The sequence below is a fragment of the Myiozetetes cayanensis genome, unplaced genomic scaffold, assembly GCF_022539395.1.
Source record: "Myiozetetes cayanensis isolate MyiCay16 unplaced genomic scaffold, myiCay2020 scf1, whole genome shotgun sequence".
Taxonomy (NCBI): domain Eukaryota; kingdom Metazoa; phylum Chordata; class Aves; order Passeriformes; family Tyrannidae; genus Myiozetetes; species Myiozetetes cayanensis.
The window spans coordinates 9300300-9324374 of NW_026086604.1; the positions used below are offsets into that span (position 1 = coordinate 9300300).

The 24075-nt window shown below is 41.1% G+C and overlaps 1 long non-coding RNA gene across 1 annotated transcript in view; it reads right to left on the minus strand.

Annotated features, from left to right (window-relative positions):
• The window catches only part of LOC126639547 (uncharacterized), a 716944-nt gene that overhangs the window by 103459 nt on the left and 589410 nt on the right, over positions 1 to 24075 (minus strand). The window lies entirely within an intron of this gene.

Genomic DNA, 24075 nt, shown 5'->3' on the forward strand with positions numbered 1-24075 from the left:
TCCTGACCAGAAAGGGCTGTTTGAATTTCACACAAAAGCACTGAGTCAGCACAAGTAAGAATTCTTTGACTGAAACCATCCTGAGGAAATCTAGTTGTAACAAGATGAGACTTCTTCTGAAAGTATGGGTAGAGATTTCTCTTCTGTGTTTTGCAACTGTCCTTGTCACCTGTCTCTTAGGTGTGACAATGTGAGACAAATTTTTATACTAGAGACAGCAGCTTTTAAGGCTCAGGGCTGCAGGTGTGACTCTACCATAACATCAGATTTGTAGCTCTGGCATGGACTTAAGGTGACTTTGAAAAAGATGTATGAGGCACCCAGCTGTGCTCAATGTGACTGTGACAGCACCTGAATTTTTAGGTGTGCGATGTTAGATTTGAAAACATGAAGAACCAAAAATGTGAGTTGGGTGACTGAATCATAACTTGAAAATCCCTGCTCAGCTGTCACCTGGCACTGGAGGCCACAGAACTGAAGCTTGATTTTGTGTGTGTGTGTTCATTTATTTAGCATAGTGTTTTCATAATCTTGAGGTTCTGGGCCTTTTTCTCACCCTGAAGTTTCTCCAAGTACATAAAGTAAAGCAGCCTATGATTTTCTTCACAGCCTGTGCCCAAAGGGAGGGAGATCCAGCAAGTAGGATCCTGGCTCACATCCCAGTGGCTGCTTCCAGAACATATGTGACATTAGATACCAAAGAGGAGCATCCTGAAAAGGACATTTTCACTGCCCTTTTACTTCAGGACACCTGAGCTAGAAATAGGATAGTGTAAAATGCTACTACAGGGAAGTGGACTGTGATGAGCTCTCTGCCTGGCTGTTCTAAGCTAGTGGACTTCTGCAGAGAAGTTTTCTCTTCAGCACAGTTTAATGCACTGCAGATCACTTCCAATACAGCATTCATGAAAGTCCTCACCCCACAAATATCTGAAGTGATAGGAAGTTTGAATCCCCATTATCCCCAGGTAGAAGTAAACATCAGTTTTCAGTGTTCATCCTGAAACCATGCCCAGATCTCTAGGACACTGTATAAAGGCCTACTGCCCACCACTAATGCTTCTTATCCTTGCAAAGGAAGATGGCCTAAGTTTCAGTTTGAAAGAGCCTTTTACTCTTCCTAAGAGCTCTGCACTGTGGCAGGAGGAACCAAGAGTGCTCTTGTAGCCAAGAGTAAGGTGCCCAGTGACTAGAGTGGAGAGGAAGGGGACAGGGCACATCAGACCTGTGAACTGTGGAAAATCCATATGGGTGGAAGGGATCTCTGGAGAGAATCTAATATATCCCCCCTCCCTTGCTCAAGGCATATGCAACTAAAGAAGGTTACTAAGAGCTGTATCCAGTCAGATTTTTCATAACTCCAATAATGGAGACTGAGGACTTCTCCAAGCAACCTTCCACCTCTTATTTGCCAGGATTTTTTTTTTTTTTTTTTTTGAGTTTTGTCAAGGACTCCTTCATCATCCCCAGCACCTCTGCTTGACTTCTTGGGCGTAGGAATGGACCATTATTTTCCAATCCAATAAGCAGAGTCCCTCCTTCAGTACAGCTGGAGGATCGGGCTCCCATTGTATCCAGGAGAACATCCAGTCAACCTTCTTGTTATCATCTGTGATGCTCCACAGTCAACTGACTTCCTGCTGCAGCTCTTTTCCTGATCCAATGGATGCTTCACCAGTGCTGACCTGCAGAAAAGGAGCCCCAGGAACCCACTGCAGCCCGAGACTGCAGAGCTGAGTCCTTGGTGGTGAGTCAACCTCAGCTGAGGGCTCAACCCCACCAGTTGGTCTCTCACTCCTACTGAGCAAGAGAAGAATATGAAAAAACTCGTGGGTCAAGATAAAGATGGGGAGATCAGTGACCCATGACTGTCACAGGCAAAAGAGATACATATTGGGGAAAATTACATCTATTGTCAGTTAAAATAGACTTGAATGGTGAGAAAGAAAAACAAAGCTTTCCTCTCTCTCCCCTCCCTGCCCCAACACCGAGGGGCACAGGAGTGAGGATAGTGCTACAATGGGTCCCTCCCAGCCCCTCCAGGACACTCCTCCCTCTTTCCCCATCTCCCTGCCCCAGTACAGGCTCTTCCCTGGGCTACAGGGGTGCCTCTGTTCTAACAGTGTCTTTCCAGGACCTTTGGGGGCAATCTCTGCTCTGGGTCTGCAGCTCCTCCTGCCCTTCTCCTTCTCCAGCCCCTCTTTGGGGGTCTCTCTGCTGCTACTTCCTCCTTGGGTGCCAGTGGCGCATCACCACCATTGCTGAGCATCTCTGTAGCTCGCAGTGGAGTTTCAGGCCCCTTCTGGATGAATAACTGCACCTGTCAGCCACAGCCACACACACAGGGCTGGCCACCATGTAGGTCTCTCCCTAACACCTGATCCAGAGTCCAATGGAAATTAAGGATCCAAAGCACCCTTTCGTCAAGAAGATCTGGCAGGGTTTGTTGGAAGTGTTTGGAGCTTGCTAGAAACCCATGTCATGGTCAGTGAGGCTTATTTGTCTCACTCTGGGTCACTGAGAACTGGTCAGTCAACCAGAGTTTGTTGCTTGCACCAAGTTAGTCAGCAGAAGTTGACTGGGACTGTTAAGAATTGAGGATAATATAAAAGCCTATGCTCTCTGCTTTTTCCTTGCTCCTGAGCTTCTTCCATCCTGTCCTATTCAGAAGAATCATTCTGGGACAAGGCCTGCTCTGTGTACAGTAGTTAGTGTGATGACGTCTCAAGGTGTTTACAAGGTATTAATTAACTCAATCACCAGAGGGCAGAGGAAATGAAATGAGGATGTTCTGGACCATGAAATAGATGACTCACATCCGTGGAAAAGGTTTAATTGAGCAAAACAGGTACATAAATGTACCTGGCTCACCACAGAAACTGTACAGAGAAAGATGAACCTCCAGAGAGGAACAGCTCGAGGTGCCCTGACAGTGCACAGAGAAATGTGTGCAGTGCCTGTGTAAATTGTCTCTGTGGAGAACAAGTCTTCGTGCACAGCTTGTCCAGTCCCCATAGAAGGCAGCTGGCAGCAGCAATCTTTTTTACAAAGCTTTCATTAGAGCTGTTGGTCACGTCCAATGGGTAAAAAGTGCTTTGCTGGGAACCTCAGCCCTGCATACACAGAGAAGAGTATGTCCTTGACACCTAAAGGTGTTACTGTGGAAAAGGTGTTGTCTTATTTGTGTTTTCTGTGCTCTTGTTCCTCAAGAAAGCAATGCACCTTTGAAAGGGATGTGCAGAAGAAGGAAATGTTCAGTGGTGGGGCAGACTTGTGTGCACACCTAGCCATGATGTTCTGTGCTATAACCCCTCTCCCAGAGCTGGGCTCTGCAGCTTTCACTGCAGACTGAAGAAACGAGATACCCACGCCCATACTTGCAGATAATGGGTGCTCAGTCAGCAGTGTTTGCCTGGAAGGTGATTTCAAACCTCTGCTCTGCCTAATCCAGAGCATAGTCTTGAACATTAAACTTGAGCAAATGCTCTAATCAGTGCTTAGGGCCAGACCCATTCATATTCTCTGGATTGTGTCAAAGCAGAAGGGCACTACTAAAAGGGAACAAGAAACTTCCACCTTCAAGAAGGTGGAAGTCTTGCAGTTACAGTGTTCTCTGGAGAAGCAGGACACCAAGATTTTGGTTCTTCCAGCAGTTTAGAATTTTCAGTGGCAGTGACAGTCCTTAACTCCTCCATGAAATACACACAGCAGCACATCTCTGAGTAAGTGAGTGGACTGTTCAATGTCAGACTCAAAGGGTCTCTGTAGTATCTGCTTGAGCTATGTTTTCAAGAGGTAGGAGTGGTCACAGCTCAGGTGAACGCACACAGGTGATGTTTGGAGGTGTTGGGCCAGATCTTCTTGGCCCAGCAGGTCAAGGATTCCACCTTAAGTGTCAGTGGACCAGACAATTGGTGGGTTTACCATTATTATTACTACAGACTACAGATATGATTGAAAGACATACCCAACTTTTAAAAAGGTAGTTTCTGATTATCCCCAAGTATAAAATAGTTTATTCTTTCCATGCACAGCTCTGCATTTTCCCACCTTCAGTAGGCCCTAACTCAGGTCTACCTATTTACAACCTTTACATGTCCAGGTGCATTTCAGATCCCCAAGTCTAATGAGTTCCCATCACATGAATTGATTATAATACAAAGCACAGGAAAGAAAGCTGTTAAATCTTAAATTAAGTTATTAAAATATCAATTCAGAAATTCAATAGCAGCTTGTAGCCCATGGGAAGTGACTGCAGGGAAAAGTACCATTTGCAGGTGAGGTGGCACTTGGAGCACCTTATCATATTCATGGGGAGGAGGTGCTGACCCCTGCAGAAGAGTTGTAATTATAATGAGTGTCTCATCCAGTTATCCCAATGCATTTGTGATGGAAGCTAAGGTACTAAATAAGATGCTAGCAGGATATAAATAATGAGGTGGTACATGCCTGTGTGTTGGAACTGAGCCACTAAAGCAAAATAATGGCAAAGAAACAAGCTTAACTTACATTGTGTTATTCCTGTGGGAAAGAGTTTGGGAGGATAATGCCACATGGAAAGCTGATTCCTCAACTTGTAGGGAGTAACATAACTCCATAGCCCTGCTTGTCTTTGTTCAGAGCTGGAACAAGCAGAGTTGTATTATTGCAGAGGTCTAACCCTAGGTGCGAGGCTAGATTCCAGCTGAATGTGCTCCCAGAGTCTAAACATACAAAGACCATTGCTGGCTTCACATAACTAATCCCATGCTGAGAAAGGGAAGAAGCTGCTGAATGCCTGGGCCTAGATTCATCAAAGAATGAATTAATCAATGTCCCACTGAAAAGGATTTGAACTTACGCATGACTGCTGTGATAGTCTGAGACCATCAGAGTATACATTATTTTATGGTGGTTTCCTGTTATTATGCAAAGCATAACTCATATTTCTAATTAAGAATTTTAATATAACACAGCACGTATGTGTCTCATGGTACAGCCTAGTAAAGACTCAAGTTGGGGTTTTAAAAAGGAGCAGTGATTTTTTTAACAACCAGTGCCAATGGTTTTCAACAGGATTCTGCTTTGCTCTTACCTGCTGCTGCAAAACCTGTGGCAAGAATTCTTAACAGGAACATCAGTCAATTTATACAACATTGTAGAGCAGTGTGCGTTGTGACAGGTTTGTTCAAATATCTTTCACTGAGATAAAGGAGTTTCAAAGAAAAATGGCACTATTGTGAATTTTCCCTGTTTTGTAACTCTATACAGCCAGATTTACAGATTGCTGAAATGCTTTACTGCTTTGATTAAAGGACAAAGAATTAAATAAACTTATCTGCTAATTTCAATGGAGAAAAATAGTTGCTAGTAATTGAGTTTCATTTTAAAGTACTTTACTTTATTAACTGGCCTCCCACAAGCTAAATCTAAAGCCCAATGGAAAAAAATACAAAACAAACAACAAACAAAAAAATTCAATTGAGAGTTGATCAGGGATGTATTGTGTGTAGCTGATCACTGGTGAACTGCAGCAAAGAGTGATTCAAAAAAAAAAAATCACAACTAATGCCTTATTATTGCTCTGTGCAATATTGCATGGTATTCCCCTTGCAACAAAGTGAGCACATGAGAGCACTGGGCTTCTTGCTAACTGAAAGGCTGAGGTTTTCTGAAGTCTCTATGAGCCCATGAGCTCCTTCCTGACCATGGTAAAAAGGGACATCCCTTCACAGCCTGCATTAGAAACCAGATATTCCATGCAGTCACATCGGCAGACCGTAGCTGTGAGTAGCACAATGACTGTAACGTACTTAATGTTCCAGTTGTTCCATAATGTGCCATAATGAAGAATGAAGAGCTTGGGCTCTAAGGTTGCCCTGGTCACCTCTTTTTAGAGAACTGCTTAGATAGGGAAAGTATGCCTTTAGTTACTATGCAAAGTGCTCCCAGGTACTGAATTAAAATAAATCCTCTGTTCTCTGTTCAATTATGGCTTTTCCTAGATTCATTTCTAATTTCTCTGACCAGCAATTTTCCTTAGGGAATCATTATTAGGTCTCCCTAAGCCTTCTTTTTCAGTCACTTCCTCTCTGCTGAGCTGATGGTTTCTGCAGCTTGAAAAGGTCTATCCACTGTCTTTACTTTAGCTCAGCAGCTTCCACTTCTTCTGTCAGGGCAACAGCAGGGTTAACTCATCCCTCAGTAGCTCTGACAGAGCTATTGGAACAGTAGCATTGTTGTAGGAATAAAAGCATTATAAAAAGAATCATTCTTCAATAATACAGAGATTATTAGAATGTCTCACTCTATGCACCTTTAACAACTTCTACCTGTAGACCAAGAATGTTTCCTTGCTGTTCTCTAGGGCTTTTTCACCCAAAAGAGTCTTGAATTCACAGCACACAGCCCCTCTTCTGAGTCAAGCTGGTCTTGCTATAAAGCTTCTACTCTTCCCTGCCACCTTCTTGAACCACATAAAAATAGGCTATTTCCTCTGGGGCTGAACTTTCTGAGGTATAGGAGACTGCAATTTCTTTAGTGAATACACTTCCTTGTCTGAGCCATTTAACAGGGAATATAAGTGGTAGCAGAACCTGTAGGAGATATATAAATTCATAACGTTGATGAACAGTCTGTGAATGCTGCAGATGCCCACAGCATCTGTCCCTTTGCCATCTGATAGACCTTGAATAGTCAATGACATTGCAGCTGCCACAGGTGGTCCCATGATGAATATTTTTAACCTGATTTCTTCGAGATAGGAGACTAAGTGGCTGACGAGCTGTGCTGTTGTATGAGTGTTCTTCCCGGGATTTCAGCTCTCCGTTTGGGAGAAGGCTAGATGAGGAATCACTACCCAGCACAGGCACCAATGTTGCTCACTGCCCAATTGGGCACTCTCAGCCTCACAGACTTGTGGGTTCCTCAGCACAGATACCATTCCTTGGGTATGGGGAATCTGTGCCAGTATCCCACCCCTGCACCCTTCCTGTGTAAAATATTGATGCTCATTAGCTGCTGCTTCATATTTCTTCAATAGACTGTGGCTAAGGTAACCACAAAAAACACTTTCAGAGTTTTTTTTTTTTCTCACAAGAAATTGTCATCGAGTTTATAAACAGCTCTTGAAGATACTTGCATAAATATGCCACAGAAAAACAACAGGTCACAAAGTGGCTGTGTTGTCTGTGTCAAGATCTTCAAAGCACAAGATGTTCTTTCTTAGCCTTTTGGACTGCTTTGTTCCAGAGATGGTGAGGTGTTGAAGAAGTTCTCTGCAAGCTTTTGATCTCCTATTAAATAATATTTCATTAAGTAGCTGGTGTATCTCAATGCATTAAGCTTACAGACACAACTTTTGGCCTGGTAGCATGTAAATTTACATTGGATTAAGAATTAAGATTTTTCTAATACAAATCAAGAAGCTCACTGAATTTGGTAATTTTTGTTGCAATAGAGTACTTTGTGAGCCTTATGCTAGGCAGGCAAATTATACACCTGGTCTGACAGGGTTCCTTATCTATGAAAAAGGACAGACTTCTCTTAGAATTAATCCAACTGCCCAAATGAGAAACCCTCAAAGGCAACCTGTCTTTAGAGGTTTCAACCAGAAACAATGCCTAGTTTGCTAGACCTCAACCTCCCCCAAAAAAAAACCTACCAGTCACACATGGTGACTCAATACTCAGGAAGATTTTTACATGATTCTTACATGGTGTCATTTAATAACATAAAATCATAAGCAAACTGCAACAAGCAAAGACAACAGTAGGAGAAATTAGAGCTTGACAAGGTTCATAAATGAAGTTTGTCAGGGCTGGATCTGTCTCTCTCTGAGATGTAATGAGATCAGAGACCTCCATATTCTCTTCTGAATCAGAGATTTATGTGCACAAATGGCCAATGTGTCTTCTAGGTGATTTCTGTTTCCTATTATCACTCTGCTTCCCGAAAACCAAAATGGAACAATTCTAGTTTGTCTGCTAATTAAGCATAAAGTCGTCTGAATTCCTTTATTAATTTTTTTTAAATTTAAAAATGTTAATATGCTCATTGAATGGAACATATATTGCTTCCCCTTGCTTCTGAGCTTACCAGATTTTGCTGTATTTGTACTGTAATCTTTTCTACTCCTCTACAGACGAGAAGGAAAGGCCCAGCCTATTGCTCACACAGAATATCAGTTTGTCAAACATTTTGTGCACCCTCTGGGATTAGAGGAGCTATGAAATTGTATCATTATCGTTGCCTGCTGCATTACTAAACCACCAGGCAGGGCCTGAGTGAATATGCATGTATGTTTGTGCAATGACATTTTTAAGCCACCCTTTGCCTTTTCATTTCTTTACTTCCTGCATACTAATCCAACCCCAAAGCATTCCAGGCTAGTGCCCAGAACCAGAATTTCCTTCTCTGTTTTAAACAAGAGTTTTTTCAGGTATTCAAGCTATTTCACCCAAGCCCATTATTTACAGATGGGAGAACTGTTGCTTTTTGCTTAGACACATTTACAGCTTCTGAAGAGAGGCAGACTTGCAGACCGCTGTGAAGTGATTTGAGTTTCAACCTTTGTCTTCACAGCATGCCTTTGAAAAACAGACCACTTGTAGACACAGAATTCAGCTCTGCAAACACTGAAACATGCACATAAAGATAAATTGCAACAGCAGAGCCATGGCTTTGTAGTATAGAGATCTTACTTAAAAATGTGGATAGGCCTGAAAGGTCTTAAATTTTGACGAATTTAATTTTTCCACTTTGCTATAGCAAAACACATTTCAGAGCTAAGTAAGCACCAAGCTGACGGGAAATTCGTAAGGCTGTTAGAGAGGGAAGTGCACTTGAAAGAACAATCTGACACTCTGCGGAAGTTACTGCTTCTTTGTAAGCCTACACCTAAAAGAATGCTCCTGAGTCAAGAGTCTGAAAATGAGTGATTAAGTGATAAAACCTCATCTCAGTGTTTGCTGTTGCTCCAGCTCTGCCTTACCAGGGGATTGTGCTCCCTGTTGGTCCCCTGGGAGTGCACAAAGAGCTGGCACCGAGGGAAAGCTGTCCACGCTTGCAGCTCCTGACAGGGTGCAAATGCGCTTTTGGACACAGCCCTAAACAAACAATGGTGTCAAACTTTTCAGTAGGGCAAGGGAAGTTACCATGACGCAGCTAGTCATCCTAAGCTAGGCTAGGCAGGATTAACTCTTCCCAAGGCAAGGCATTTTCCTCTTCTCTGTTGTTCAAATCTGAGCAGAAGGTTCACTCACCCACTCCTCATTCCTTTTTCCTCTTCCATTAGCTTGGTAACCAGAAAGGCAAAGACTTTGCTGTGTTAACAATATGTGGTTGTGGAGGGTGTGAGAGGTTTCAAATCCCCTTTGTACTTTCGGAGAATGAGGGTTAAAGCAATGTGAACATTTAAAGTATAAGGAAGCAGGCTGAGTAAACATCCCAACAGCCTGACAGCTCTGCTTATGTCCTGTGTATTTCCTGCAGACTAATGTTGTGGCAAGATAGAATGTTGTTTTGAAAGCTAAAAATAGGGTGATTGATTACATTGCATTATGGATTGTAATTCTAGAGAGAATTTAATAAATTTATACAAAACTTTTCATTCATATTTTTAAGCTATAATGTTGTGTGGCTTCTGAAAAACAAGAAGTGTAATGCAAATAAGTGGTGTGTAATGTTAGTATGGGAAATTGAGATCTTGAATGGAACAAAAAAAAAGAGTTTTGGTATTTTCACACAAACCTGTTTTGAATTTATGGATGGGTTTCCTGGTTTGTTGGGTTTTTTGGTTTTGGGTTGTTTGGGGTTTTTGTTGTTGTTGTTGTTGTTGGTTTTTTTGGGTGTTTTGTTTTGTTTTGGTTTGGTTTTTTGTGTTTTTTTTTTTTTTTTTTTTTTTTAAAGGAAAATTACAGTAATTTCCTGCCAATTTACTGCCACTCTTAGGACTATTATTATAGGATACTGCAGTTAGGGTTTTGTGATTTAATAAAGAAGCACATCTACAAATGGGCCAAAATATGTATTGCAGATTTTAAAGTGTTATGTTATCAAAAATGCTTTGCAAATTTGAGGAAAGGATTATGAAGCTGAATTTCAAGTATTTAATTTGTCATTCATTAGTCTTTATTCTCTTTTGGCTGCAAATGAGGCATGCTACTGTGGTACATGAAAAGAAAGAGATATAGAATATGAGTCATTATTCCTGGTATATAAAAGCAAAATGAATGAAGTTTACACTCTGGACTTTGATCTCAAGCAGCCATTTTTGCTTTAGATAAAATTTCAAAAGTCTGTTATCATTTTAGACTCTGTGATAATTACTACAAACTGTTTAGTTAACAAACAGAGCATATTTCAAACAATGCTTAGAGGGATTTCCATTCAGGCATTAACACACACTTCAGTATCTCTGATGGAGAAACAGCAATGCAGCATAGCTGAAGACAGGCAGTGTCTTCAAATAGAGGCCAAATGGAGCTGCTACTAAAAGGAAAGGGCATTTAGAAGATATGATTATTTATTGATAGCAATATCTACTATTTCATCGCTTTGAGTCAAAGATCCCACAGTGATGTGAACTAAATCCAGTGCAATCTTAAAATTAGGATTTTCTCATTTCCAGTTTCTGTCAGAATGCTCATCTGTGAATTGGAAAGTGGACCAGGGAGCAAATAAGGTGCACATCTGTGCACAGAAATAAAATTTTGGTTTGAGGAAGTGTCAGGCCTGTCCTCCACAGCAGGCCAGTGGCTGCATGGAAGTGTCACTATGGATCTTGTCAGCAGGATTGTGCCATTCATACACAAAAAGTTTATGTGAGATCAGGAGGTAATTTCAACACTCAGATTCAGGAGAAACTGGGCTTTCTCAGTTAAACATTAACAGTTATAAAATTTTACACAATTTACTTGGCTAAAACTTTGCAAAATTGAAACACTCATCAATAGGTATTTTCACAAACATATCAGCTTCTGAATAACAAGCTGAATGCTGTGAACAAGGAGCAGAGAGTTAAGTTCTTTCCTCAGCCTCTTGCACCGAACTTCTATGGCTGTTGGTACCCCTAAGAGGTTCTGCCCTAAGACCAGGAAAAAGGGGCAACTAAACCCCCTTATTTTCATGTGTCAATTAGTCACTAAATGCAATTATGTTTTATCAACACAATTTTCCTATACTCAATAACAACACCTGATGGCATAACTGGGGAAACGTTCCTCCTTCTTGAAGAAGCAGTCATCTCAGATGCAGGTTTTAAATTAAGAGGTTAAAATGTTAACAATTAGTGAAGTAGAAAGAAAATTTAGAAGGTGCTCTGTTGAGTACTCAGCATCACTGTGACATCTTCTGCATTTGGGGCTTGTCAAAGTGTACGAAAACAAGTCTGGACTGGCTGCAGTTGAAAGGAGATTTAAGTGGTATGAATTCACTTGTTTAACTCAGCCTTGCAACACTGAGTCCCAGTCCTAAGAAACATCTCAGTGCAGGAAGTATGAAGTGTTCTGCATGGACCTGAGACTACCATCTTCCCCCCAGACTAAGACTAGCAGTGTGTTAAACAACAAGTTTTAAAGGCAGAATTGAATTGGAGTAGTTTGAATTGTGAGCAACAGAGATAGTATAAAATATGTTGATTTACAAAGCAGAAAGGTTCCCTAGATTTTTATTTATTCAGTTCTTTCTGCTAACAAAAAGAGTTGTTGAGTTGAGGAGAAATGTCTGTATTCTTGCACAGAGCACTGTGTACATGTCTGAGAATGCAAACATGAAAGTGATTGGGCACTGATTGGTAATAAAGGTGAAAGTCCACAGTTCATTTTTGTTGTCCAAAGTGGAAGAAAGAACAAAGCAAACAATCAGAATTAAAAGCCAAGTTAATTAAATTCCAAACACCTTTCAGTGTAATAAATTACCTCAGTATTAGTAGCACAAGCTAGGAAATTTAATACTAAAAATAGCCTTTCTTCAGTCTCCCTAGGTTTCTTCTGTACCTAGCAAAGAGAGGCAAATGCATCCAGAGGGCATTTCAGATCTTAGGAGAACCGAATTATTTTCTCATATGTACTCAATCTCTTTCTTTTCCTCTCAGTAAATATACATGTATACACAGACACACAGAAAAACACACACAAGGAAAGAATTATATGTGTATACACACATATGTCTGTGGGAGCATATAGGTTACACAAACATTTTTGTGTGCATGTGCTAACAGTCCTCTGCAAGAGGCACTCTGAACCCAGGACTCTCACCCCCATTTACCTTGGATTAATCCAGAATAATATTTATAAGGATTTAAATAGAAGCTGGTAGTTAAAGAGTTAATAATGGTTCAGCAAACTAAATATCATACCTGGGAGATATGTAGTCATATCTTCAGCTCATGTAAATTAGCAGAGTATCCCAGACCTGGCTCTCCACAGACCAGTTGAGAGACTAGTCAGAGCCTCCCTTAAACAGCATTTGGATCTCCCTACACGTGCCTGTGGGACCGTTTCGCATGGGGTTTTCTGCTGCAATGCTCTTAGACCTGACAAATCCTTTCCTTCCATCCTGGACTGTGCCCTGGCACATCAGTTCCCTCCGATACAGAGGTGGCTGCATTTCAGCTTTCTTTTTAGCGCAGTTGGGAAACAAAACTCCGGTGATAGCAATGCAAAATGCATGAGCATTACTGAGCCATATGCACCCTGTGCAGTGCTCAGGGAAGAAGTCTTGGCTTCCCACATGCAGGAGAACAATATTATGACTCTCATTTGGAGGTTACTGCAAGACATGGTATAAAGTAAATATATATCCTGCTCCAGTTACAGAAAAGCTTAGGCTGGAGGTACTCCATCTCAATCAGATAAACACAAAACATTTTACTTCTTAATAACAGTATTGTTGTGATAGTGTGACTGTTATCAGTGAGTTTCACCATCTTTTAAGGTTAATAAATATAACCAGAGATAAACAGGTAAACCTTGCCTCTGCAGTCCTTGCCTGCATAAGAAATACCATGAACCTCAAGACTGCCAGCCTTATCTTACTCAAATACTTCTCCAATTACCTAATGCAGCTCGCAGGATTTAAGGGAATTCCTTAAATTGTGATGACTGGTAGTCTTGAGTAAAAAGCTCTGTAGCTGCACAACATGTAATCCCAATAGGAGTGGTTAATAGTACGTTAGAGGGATTGCTGTCTTCCCTCATCTTCTAGTTAAAAATCCAAAGCAGGTTGGCTATAGAAGAGCACAGAATTTTAGGTGACACATATGTGCCCTGAAGTGGCAGCTCCACATCCTGACCATAGCCCCTAATTTCTGTGTGGCAGCCAGTGATTTTTTAAGCAGCTCTGTGTGCATTACTGTCACTGGGTGACTCTATAATGGAGAGCCAGAATACAACAAAACCACAGCAGCACTGGCCAAAATTAACTCCCTCATCTTTCCATATGAATGAGACTGCTGGGCCTCAGAGATTATGTCCAATCCTCCATTTGAAGAGTCCAATAAAGAACAAGGAGTAGATATTGGAGCACGGGCAGATACTACTTCCACTAATTGTAATTGCGGTTCTCCTCATTCTTTTACTAGTCTACCAGAAGGAGATAGCTGTAGGTTATTAATTATTTGCTTACCCTTACTGCAGGGTAAGCCTACATCTGCTGTGGAAATCCATAGACACCACAACAAATCTCACCCCGGTATGTACATTTAGATTTACACTCTAGTAGCTATGGTTGAATGTTTGAAGAGCCATCGTTATTACTGCTGAGTGGGGCTGGTTACTTCCAATGTCCATAAAAAAAACGGGGGTTTAGTCTTGGGAAAACAATAGATATAACTTATTTTTCATGCCTGTATGTTGCTTATTATGTCATTGTCCTCAATATGAACTTTCACCTCGGGCTGTCTTATCATGACAAAGCTTTGATGCCCAAGGGGGAAAAAAAAAAAAAAAAAAAGGCATTTAGCTTGATGAGGATTCTGTTCAGGCAAAAAGGTAACCCCTTGCCACAGTATAAACAGCCAGGTCACAGACTGGAGTATATTCTTCTCTGTAACTCCTCTGAAATCAAGAGGTGCTGAAAAAACAGCCAAACAGACTGCAGAGGTGGTAAATTTCTATGATGGTAAAGGTTTACTGAGCATATCTAAGCTAAGATGGCTTGGTGAATACATCATGTGCTGACAGTCTAAGTGGCTTATCTCTGTACCTCTAGTGAGTTACTTCTGTTAACTCCCTCACTCCATAAAGCTGGTTTCATGTGTTTGCCTCTGTCTTTATTAATGTTTCAAACTCATTGCTGTAGTATTTCAGTTTGTCCAAACTTTATTCACTTTCACTCTGGTGATATCTATTTCTGTAGCCCATTAATAGCTTTGCAGTGTTGATGAACTTTTTTTCTTCTCCCCTTGAGGGTGAATCAGTTTCTGGGAAGAATGGAGATATTTAGTCCAGCACATAAACAGGATATGACATGCAGAGGTGCTCAGTGGCTTTGTTACATCAAATCTAGTAGTGGAGATGATAGTGAACTGGATGTCTGTTCTGAGATGTCCTACCAAGGCAGCAGAAAGAGGAGGTCATAACAAGTCAAAAAAAAACCTAAAAAGTGAGCACTCACCAACTGATCTGAGATGGCCTTTCTTGTGCTGCTTCATCTTCCTTCCCTGGCTGCTCATAACCTGCTGGATCACTTATCAGCCCATCTCAAACCCTGCCTTTCCTCTTGATTTAGACTTCAGTTCTTGATTCTTCCACCCACATCTGTGTTAATTTGCCTCCCTCATGCTGAACAGAGAGCAGATCAAGCGCTGTCATTCTGCTTGGCTTGATCTCCAAGCAGAAAATGTACAAAAAAAACAATGTCAGAAACTCACTGATTACTCAGCAGAACCACTGTCTTGGTAACTGCCAGGGAGAAAACACCTTTGTAACTGCACCCACACATGACAAGCAATGACAGGAGCCACAAACAGATTCTGGAAGCCAAGAGACTTCTCAGCCCTGAAGGTAAAGTTTGGGTTCTGTTCGCCTCAAAATGGCTATGCAATTTTCTCAGCAGCACGTCAAAAAGCACCGTAAAAGAGGGCTGCTAAGATAGAGCCACATCTGTAACAGGCTGTGGTGAATGTGCTGTGCTGGGCATCTTTAAATTTGGTGCCCCAATGTCACCTCCTCCACCTCCATATGCCACCTGGGAGGTACCGTGAGTGTCCCTGCGTATAGAAAATGCTAAAGACTCCTAGTGGATGAAGTCTCTATTTCCTTTGTGTGGATAATTAGGAATATTATAGTACATTTTGTCACGAATTCTACATTAGCTGGTACCCTACAGTAAATATGGGCAGTGGAGTATCTGGTAGAGCTGCCGAGGGTTTCAGGAAGGAAGCTGAGGAACACAATGTATTCAACATGAAATGCCTTGAAAAATCCTGGCAAGGTAAAGGATTACATTGAAAGAGGTATCTTCCCACAGATGTTTTTGAGGCATCACATGACTGTTCAGTGCATGTACTCTGCTAGCACGGAAAATTCCAACACATGTGCAGTTTTATAACATGTTCAAGCATAAACATCATCAGCCTCTCTTTAAAGAGCACATTTTTGTTGAATCCTCATAAGGGATTTATGTGCCTTCCTCTTTAATAATGCACAACCTTATAGCTTGCACCGTCTCTAGGAAACACTGGCAACCTACAGTCAGGAGAGGCTAGGAATTCTTTGGAGACAGCTGTTTTCACAAATTTTTCTGCTTCTGTTCATGTTTCCAGTTCTGCTGTAGGGGAAGCTGATATTCTAATTTATATTACGTATATATTGCATAGCACACATGTATGCCTATGCACATCATCACTCTAAAGACACATACACATAATATGATATATTCACATATTCCTTGTCAGGACTGAACTTTGTTTGGAGCAGAGTCTTCGCTGAATTTGTTGCTCTGTGCTGTCAATTGTAAAATAAAAATGCTGTTCCACAAAATCATCAGGATGCTCATACCTCATCTATCCACTCTCCTTTTCAAGTGTCATGAACTTGACAACTCAATGAGCAGAGATAAATAGGATATGTAGGGTTATCTATGGTTCTTTTATGCATGAATGTACCTCTACATACATAAAAGATGTGTGACAGATCTCCAGTTGATATATTGATTAATAAACCAATACTGCTCCATAGATTTACATCTGTAGAGCATCTGGTCTGTGATATACTATTATGTACACAAGCCACAATAGCATAGTGCAGCATTAGTTAACCTTCTAGGTATAACTAAATAATCAGAGTGGCAAAAACAGGGTAAAAAGTGCTGAACACTAAAAACACTTAGTCTAAGTCTAGCCTACTTTTAATTCTATACATGAACAGCAATGCTTTTCCTTTTACTGGTATTTCCATTGTTCAGTCTATGAAGATGAATTACTAACCCACTTACCATGAGCCAAAGCAGAAGTTCATAGTGAAAAGAAAATATTTCATATTCCTCAAACTGGATCCATTATGTAAAAGAAACCCTCATGGAGCATATCCAGCACTCACTGTGACCAGTGATAGACGAATACTCTGTTTCTCATAGAGGCAGAGGTTAAACATTATCTATTTTGCATTCAGTCACAGTAATTTGAGGAATAAAATTCTTTTCGGGAACAGAAGATAACACTTCATGAACAGGTTGATTATTTTGAAAGACAGTGAAACATAGCAGCTGTCTGAAAGCACGGAAGTTCAGAAGGTTAAAAAGGTTGAGCCACTATTTTCTCGCAAATAAGATTATAGATAAAGATAAACAGAAAGCAATTTTCTCTCTATCTATGGCAGTAAATGTTAACGCCCTATGAAGTGCCTTGTTGCAATCTCAGAAACCAGGAACCATATGTCTACAAAACCTGTAAAAGTTCTCAGCAGAGCACTCAGCTAGGCAGCACTGTGGACATCTTCAAATTTCATAATAGAACAAGGAAGGAGATTAATACCACAGCTAAAAACAAAATGAACAAGTACTTAGAAATGGCATGGAGACCACGCTTCAGTGCAGCTGTACAATATTAGTGATGAAAGACTTCAAAGGTCTTATGTGACAAAGGGAAACAGAACTTGACCGAAAGATGTTGTATCAGTAATGGTAGAAGCAGCAGGTGGGGCTCGTTAGCCCTTAAAGGCAACCCACCTACGTCCTAAGGACCTCGCTGCCACCGTCCAAGCTCGCTTGGCCCCGGCAGATGAACCTTAGGATTAAAGGGTGGGCTCAGTTCCGCGCACACTGTGTCTCACCTAAAAAATCCAATGCGCAGGCTGGAAGGTGGAAAGACCTTCCCCGGATCTTCGCTCGCGAAGACTGGCCATTATTATTAGAAGCAGCAGTCAGAATGCAAGGAAAAACAAAGTGACTCAATAAACAAAGCAAAACCAGCTCTGAAGATCATGAGTCATGCCCTGGGTTTTTCTGTCTCTGGTGCTAGAGTTCATTTTATGAGAACTTGTAAGTGTGAATTATCTACAGGTATCACATCGAGGTCAAGAGCAGAACCATAAGTGGTAGACAGTAACTAGCATCTGCCTTGAGAGTGATCTCTATTTTCAGATAACAAAGGAAACGGAAAAATTAATTTTTTTGTTTTGAGGAGGAAAGGCAGAGTGGTCAATGTACCCTATATTGTAAATAAAAGCAACTGCAACCAACAAAGCAGTGGTGGAACTAATTAGTTCTAATGAAGACTCTAAAGGAGATGATTTCTCTCACCAGTAACCATTTGTATCAACAGCACCAAGCTGAACCAGGCGTCTATAGAGATGGGCTTGTTTCTGCCCAAGTGGATGCTGTCTGTGTGAATATATTGGTGTTCATCCCATCACAACAGAGGAGCCAAAACCATACTGTATATGCTAATGGTGCCCTCAGGAAAACAAAATTAAACCCAGTGGAAAAAAAGAAATTAATTTACAGGCCTTTTCCACTCACTAAGCCTGGAAAGCTCATGAGCAGAGAAAACCAAGACTCTCCACCTCTGTGAGAATTACAAAGGTACAGGTTCATAACCTGATCCAGATTGAAGGTTTCCTGGAAATAGAAGGTAAATGTCAAAAGTTCTGAAAATGTAGTGTGGTGGATGTGATAACTAAGGAGACGGAGCCTGCCTGTGCAAATGCTAAGTAGGGTTCATACCAATGGGGTATCATAAAATTTTGCAGTGACACAGGGAAGATTATTTAAAATTTGATTTGAGTTGAGATTATCCTCATCACAGACAGGGTTCCATGCACTTCTCAGCACTGGAGATGTTTCCCCTCAGGCACCTCACTACAGGTTCAACAAGGGGGCAAAGTCACAAGCAGCACTTCTCTGCCTGCCTCACTCCTAGCATAGCAAAGCTACTTATATTAAATTATCACCACAGTTTCATCAACATCTGAAGGAATAATTTCCTATGATGTGGATGCACGAAGTGAATTTAAACCAACCCCTACAAAACTGGAGCAGGCTATACATAAGTGAGTGTAGGAAATTATGTAAATCATTCTATCAAATGAACTCCTGGTAGATTTATAGGAGTGCCAATCTCAGAAAAAATTGGTTCACTCTTTTATGGTGACCAAGCATCAATGGTAGCTGGAAATAGAAAAAAAAGACATCAAACAAATAACCGTAACTCCTAAAGTCAAAGCAGCAAGACTGTCTGTAGAGCTCAGGCATAACAGGCAGACATGAGAAAAATATGCTTTCACATTTGAAAGGAGGAGAAAAGGTGATAGTTTCAGCAATCTCCACAATCCATGCAAGCTCAGACAGATCTTTGCTGCTGGAGACCAACCACAGTACTTGACATAAGCAGTCAATGAGAATAAAGACTTTATGAGCAATATGGCACATTCACATTTCCCAGTAGCTTCCTAGAGCTGAAAATGATTAGTGAAACCCTGGCAACAAAGCTCGTTCATTAGCTGTGTTCATTCCAAAATACAGAACAGGAATTCTGACAGAAGCAAGTGCAGCCCAAGTGTCAATGATGTGATGGAAAGTGAAAGTTAATTTGGACTTATTCATGCCAGAGAGGAAGCGAAATATTATGGAAGCAAAACTTCAACTTTCTTGTTTAGAGTCAGTTTTGTAGTTTAGTGATGCTGAAGCTCCATGTAAAAAAAAGCTGGGTTCATATCTTTCAGATCGTGTCTCTAGATAAAACCTGCTAGAGACCATTCTTTCAGGTCCTAGTAAGCAGGGTAAGTGGTATTATGGACTTGATATCCATACAGCTGGTTCGCCCTCTCCAAGCCCCTGGCCTCAGCACAAAATGCTCAAGCCCACAACAGCTGCCCTGTGTTGGCCCTGAACAATGCCAGAGCCATCTGTGGGCGACCACGCACTGGTGCGGGCCAGGCGCACACTAAGGATTGTGCTGATCATCGAACAGGGTAAGCATCATCTGCAGGACAGATCACGGCCCTTGCCATGGCTATGCTTTGTTTCTGAGCATTAAGGCAGCTTTAGAGCCTCTTCAAACTGTACAAGGAAGTCAGGCTGGGTTTAATCCACAGCATGGTATCTGAGTCTTCTGTGTGATGACCACAGGCCAGTGCCAGAAGACTAAGGAAGCACAGAGTGTCTTCAGAGTAACATCTCACAGGTGTTGAGAGCTGGTACTCGATGGCAAAGACTGCACCTGGGTTCTACATTGAAACTTCAGTGGAGTTGTCACCAGGGTTATCAAAGCAAAGCAGCTGTTTGGTGGAGCAGAGCCTCGCCCCTTTTATTTCCTGTTTTTAATTGAATAGAAATTGCTCTCTCTGAACACAAACACATACATATCCACACACAGCAGCCACACTTGCTGATGCAGCTAGGTAATTCAGCATATTCTGGTGTGTTATACTGGAACTCAGACCTTTTCAGGGGCTCTTTTAAAAAACTTTCTGGGCAAAGATATAAATATCAACACCTGAGCACTAGTCCTCCCAACATTTAAGTCACATACATTTCTTTGAGTGTGTATTTCTACAAAAAATTACAAAATTTGCTTCAGCTAAGCAGACAGCTACAAAATTTAGCATAACTACATACAGTATGTTATAAAATCACTAATAACATCTGGGTGAGAAAGGAACTGGTTAACAGGAAGAATATGTTTTTTGTGTTTGATCAGAAGATGGGCAGTCACCTCAATCAAACGCAATGATGTGTTTGTCTCTGTAGGTCTGATTTTTGCTTTGGGCAAAGTTTTCATTTGATTTAAATCCATGATTGAGGAAATCTGCACTAGATGCTGCAAATGGAAGTATCAATGCTTGTTACAGTTTTTGCAGCCTCATTTCAACACTGGTGGGGAAGGGAGCTGAATCAGTCTGCTTACCTACAGTGTCTACACCTTCTTTACAGAAAAAAAATAAAAAACCAAAACACTTTTGTATGATTATTGATATCATAAGTGGATTTCCAAGTTGTCTAGGAATGCACAGAACAAAAAATGTTATCATCTGCAGTAACCACAGCAGAAAACATATTTTAGATATCTCAGATGATAACATCCTGTTTTCTAAGGTGCCATTGGGGTCAGTTCACTATTTGCAAACAAAATGGTTCCAGTTGCTTGTTCAGACAGTACCTGACTCACATGTGCCATTGCTTGCATAACTTTCATCTTATTTGCAAACCAGGGTTGCATTAATACAGAGCATTTCACTTCAGTCGCTGTTTCTTTTAGGAAACATTCTGTTCCTGAAAACAGAAAGGACTCAATTTAATGATTAACCATCAAAATAGATTCCCTCTTTATAATCTCCTAGGGAAAGGGCAAATCTCTTTGACCAGTATACTTTCAGAACAATGCATTTCAAGAAAAGAGAACAAAATAGACAGTGTCTCTAATACTGCTATAGAAAATGCAAACTGGAATACTTTATAGAAATCCTTCTGTCCTCTGTATCTCTGGGTCTATCACTATCTACAAAAAAAGCAGCTCTTTGCCTCCAGGAACTCCCTGCATAGTTCTTTCAGTACTGGGAAACCTTGCCTGGTGAGATTGGTTTTCTTCCTCTAGGACATTTTGATATAGGAGTGTTGTTTTATGCATCTTTATTTCAATAAATAAAGTTGATTGTTGCTGTGTTTGTTTTTCTAGTTTCAGTATTTTTACTGTATAACAGATGGAGCTGCTAGCAACACAGAGAGATAAGGTTGCTTAACGTTTCCCATGCTAAGTCTCTGTCTTCAGTTGCTTATATCTCATTTTATCCACTTGGGCTAAAGCATTTCATGCTTGCTTCTTGCCTCAGACTGATTTTTTCTCCCTAATTTTCAGTAAGTATTCTGTTACTTCTGAGAATAAAGCAAAACAGTAATAATAATTAAAAAAAATAAATATTTCCTGATGGTAATTTCCTTTTTATAAAGTCTTTGCATTTGTCACAAAAGTGTTGCATTTTGGTAGGACAGCTGTGGTGGAGTGAATTAAATGAACAGGTTCACAACTTCTAATCCATGAGCTAATCTCATGAACAATAAAACCACTGTGAATAAAGCATGAACCTTCCTGTGTTGAACTGGCTTTTGAGCTCTGTGTTTTTAGAACAACTTGCCTAAAGACATAAAATAACTTGGAACTAATACAACCACAGCAAATGCAAACCAGAAACTTTAATATCCTGCCTTTCCAGGATATAGAGTATAGGCACACACACAGAAAAATACTTATGGAGCAAATCACAACCTTATTTTATAAAGATATGCAGCCACGATCCAAAGATTTCAGGTACAATGCTACTACCACCAAAATAGTTGGAATATTTTCCTGTTGACTTTGCTGGGAAAAGTGTTGTTTCCTTGGTGAAGCTCCCCGAAACCTTACATTTTAAGTAAAATTATGCAGCTCAGACTGCTCCTACGCAGAAAACACAGCTTTTGCTTTCCATGCTACCACATCCTCTGCACACATACCAGTGCAGCAGCAGCTTCTGCTCTTTCCTCAGCCATTCCCAGGCTCAGACAAGCACTTGGATATTTGAGAGTTCCTCTCTGCAGGAGCAGACCGTTCATCTGAACACCTTTAACAGTGGCTGGTGAGAAAGGCTCCCTGGGCTGGCAGAGGTTTGTCCCTGAGCAGCATGAGCTGTGCCAGTGCCTGGGACATTAGATATATGTGATATATACTTCCCTTAGAAAAGAATATCCCCCCAGGGAATGGTAGCTTTAATAATCCCTTCCAAAAAAGTAAACTAATCAATTAAGAATTGTCAAGTAATTAGTCTAAGAATTGGTCTGCACAACTGAAATTAATCAATTAAAATAATTAACCTTACAGTTTGTGTGTCTGGCTAATTACATAAACATTTACATGCATACTTTCAAGCTAAACTTAACTGGCTTCCATACAGAAACTCCCTCAGTGTAGGAGACTGTACCACAAATTACAGAGTTCACGTGTTTAATATATGTCAATATATTTTCAAGGACATTTACATAATATATGCAAATATATTGAAGAGTCTTAGCTGTTGCAAATTCTAATCCCATCCTTAACATCCAAGTCATACACAGCAGTATGTTGTGGGTGTTGGTTTTTTTCTTATTTTAAGTGACCAGCTCCTCCTCCAGTTTAACTAAATTAGTGAGGCTGCTGAAATCTGCTCCACATGGGACCCTGCTCTGGGACTGCTTGGGCATTGGAGCAAATGCAGGATGCAGCTTGGTTATTAAATGCAGTGGTTCACTGGGGAACACAGTGAGGTTAGAAATCCACAGTCATCACTGCTTGCCATTTACTTTCCAGTTAGAAACCAAGGTGGTTGTCTTAGCCTATGAAATCTTGGATGATTTGGGCTTGATCAGAAGGGATAGTGTCACTCTCCTCATGACAAACAGCTGGAGTAATGCCTGGAGACTAAGCAAAATGCACAGGATTAATTATATTATATGAACTAAAAGGGATATTGACCTCCAGGCAGGTACCATGCTGCCAAGCTCTTATGTTCCAAGAACTGCTACAAAATACATTGTATTAGCACAAACATTTTTCATTTATTTCAAGCTAGACTACTGGAGTTTGAGATTTAACTTTCCAGCACTGAGCCAGCTCTGAACAGCAAAGTCATGCCACAATGTCATAGAATCATGGAACTGTAGAATAGAATAGAATCAAAAAAGAAATAAACAACCTCCTGTCAGGTCCAGTGTGCAGGGTCAAATGGGAACATCTCACCTCGTCTTCACTTTAAATCTCATTCAGGGAGTCAAAACTGTGTAAACAAACCAGTCCCAATACTCCCAATGCACTTACCACTCTCAATGTATAATGGCCCAAACTCCTGACCTCACTTTGAGACATTTCTGTGTTTTCTCCTATTGCCCTGGCTCAGCTGGTCTTTGTGATGGAAAAACTGTTATTAGGTAATTAAGTAATATTAAGCAGAATGAAAATGCCCCAAATGGAAAGTTCAAGACATCCCTTAGACTCTTCCCAAATGCCACTGGGGTGTCCACGGGAGATATCATGGCCTTTACAGTAATTTGTCACTACTGATTATTACCAAGACATTGAATGCACAAAATTAGTCTGTGGCATGCAGCAGGGAAGAAAGCTCCATCCTGGGTCCTTCCCCGGGCTGCATCCCTTCAGGGACAGCTGCTCCCACTGGAGTCCTCCAAAGCCACAGTTCCTGAAGGAAATACCCTCTTGCTGTGGCACCGAGGGCCTCCCTGGCTGCAGGGTCTCTCTAGGGACCACTTGCGGCCATTCCTGCTGTACCATAAAGCCATTGCAGAACCTTTTCTGAAAAATATGGGGGAGTGCAGCTGCTCATGGAAAAGGCTCCTTGGGAAAGCTGGGGAAAGAGGCATGTGGCTGGGGACATGTGTGCTTGGGTCCTGCCCTCTCCTACAGCCAGGGTAAGTAGGAACCAAGAGCATCAGAGGGAGGGGGGAAGCACTAGGAAGGTCTGAGAACAAGGAAACAGTCGTAAAGTGTGGCTGCAGTTACAGGCTGCAGAAATGCCATAAATCAGTGCATTCCTACGATTTCTTTACACCAAACTGGGCTCAGTTACATACACAGGTCCAGCCATGACTTATGTATTTTCAGCTTACACAGCATCAGTCACAGATTCC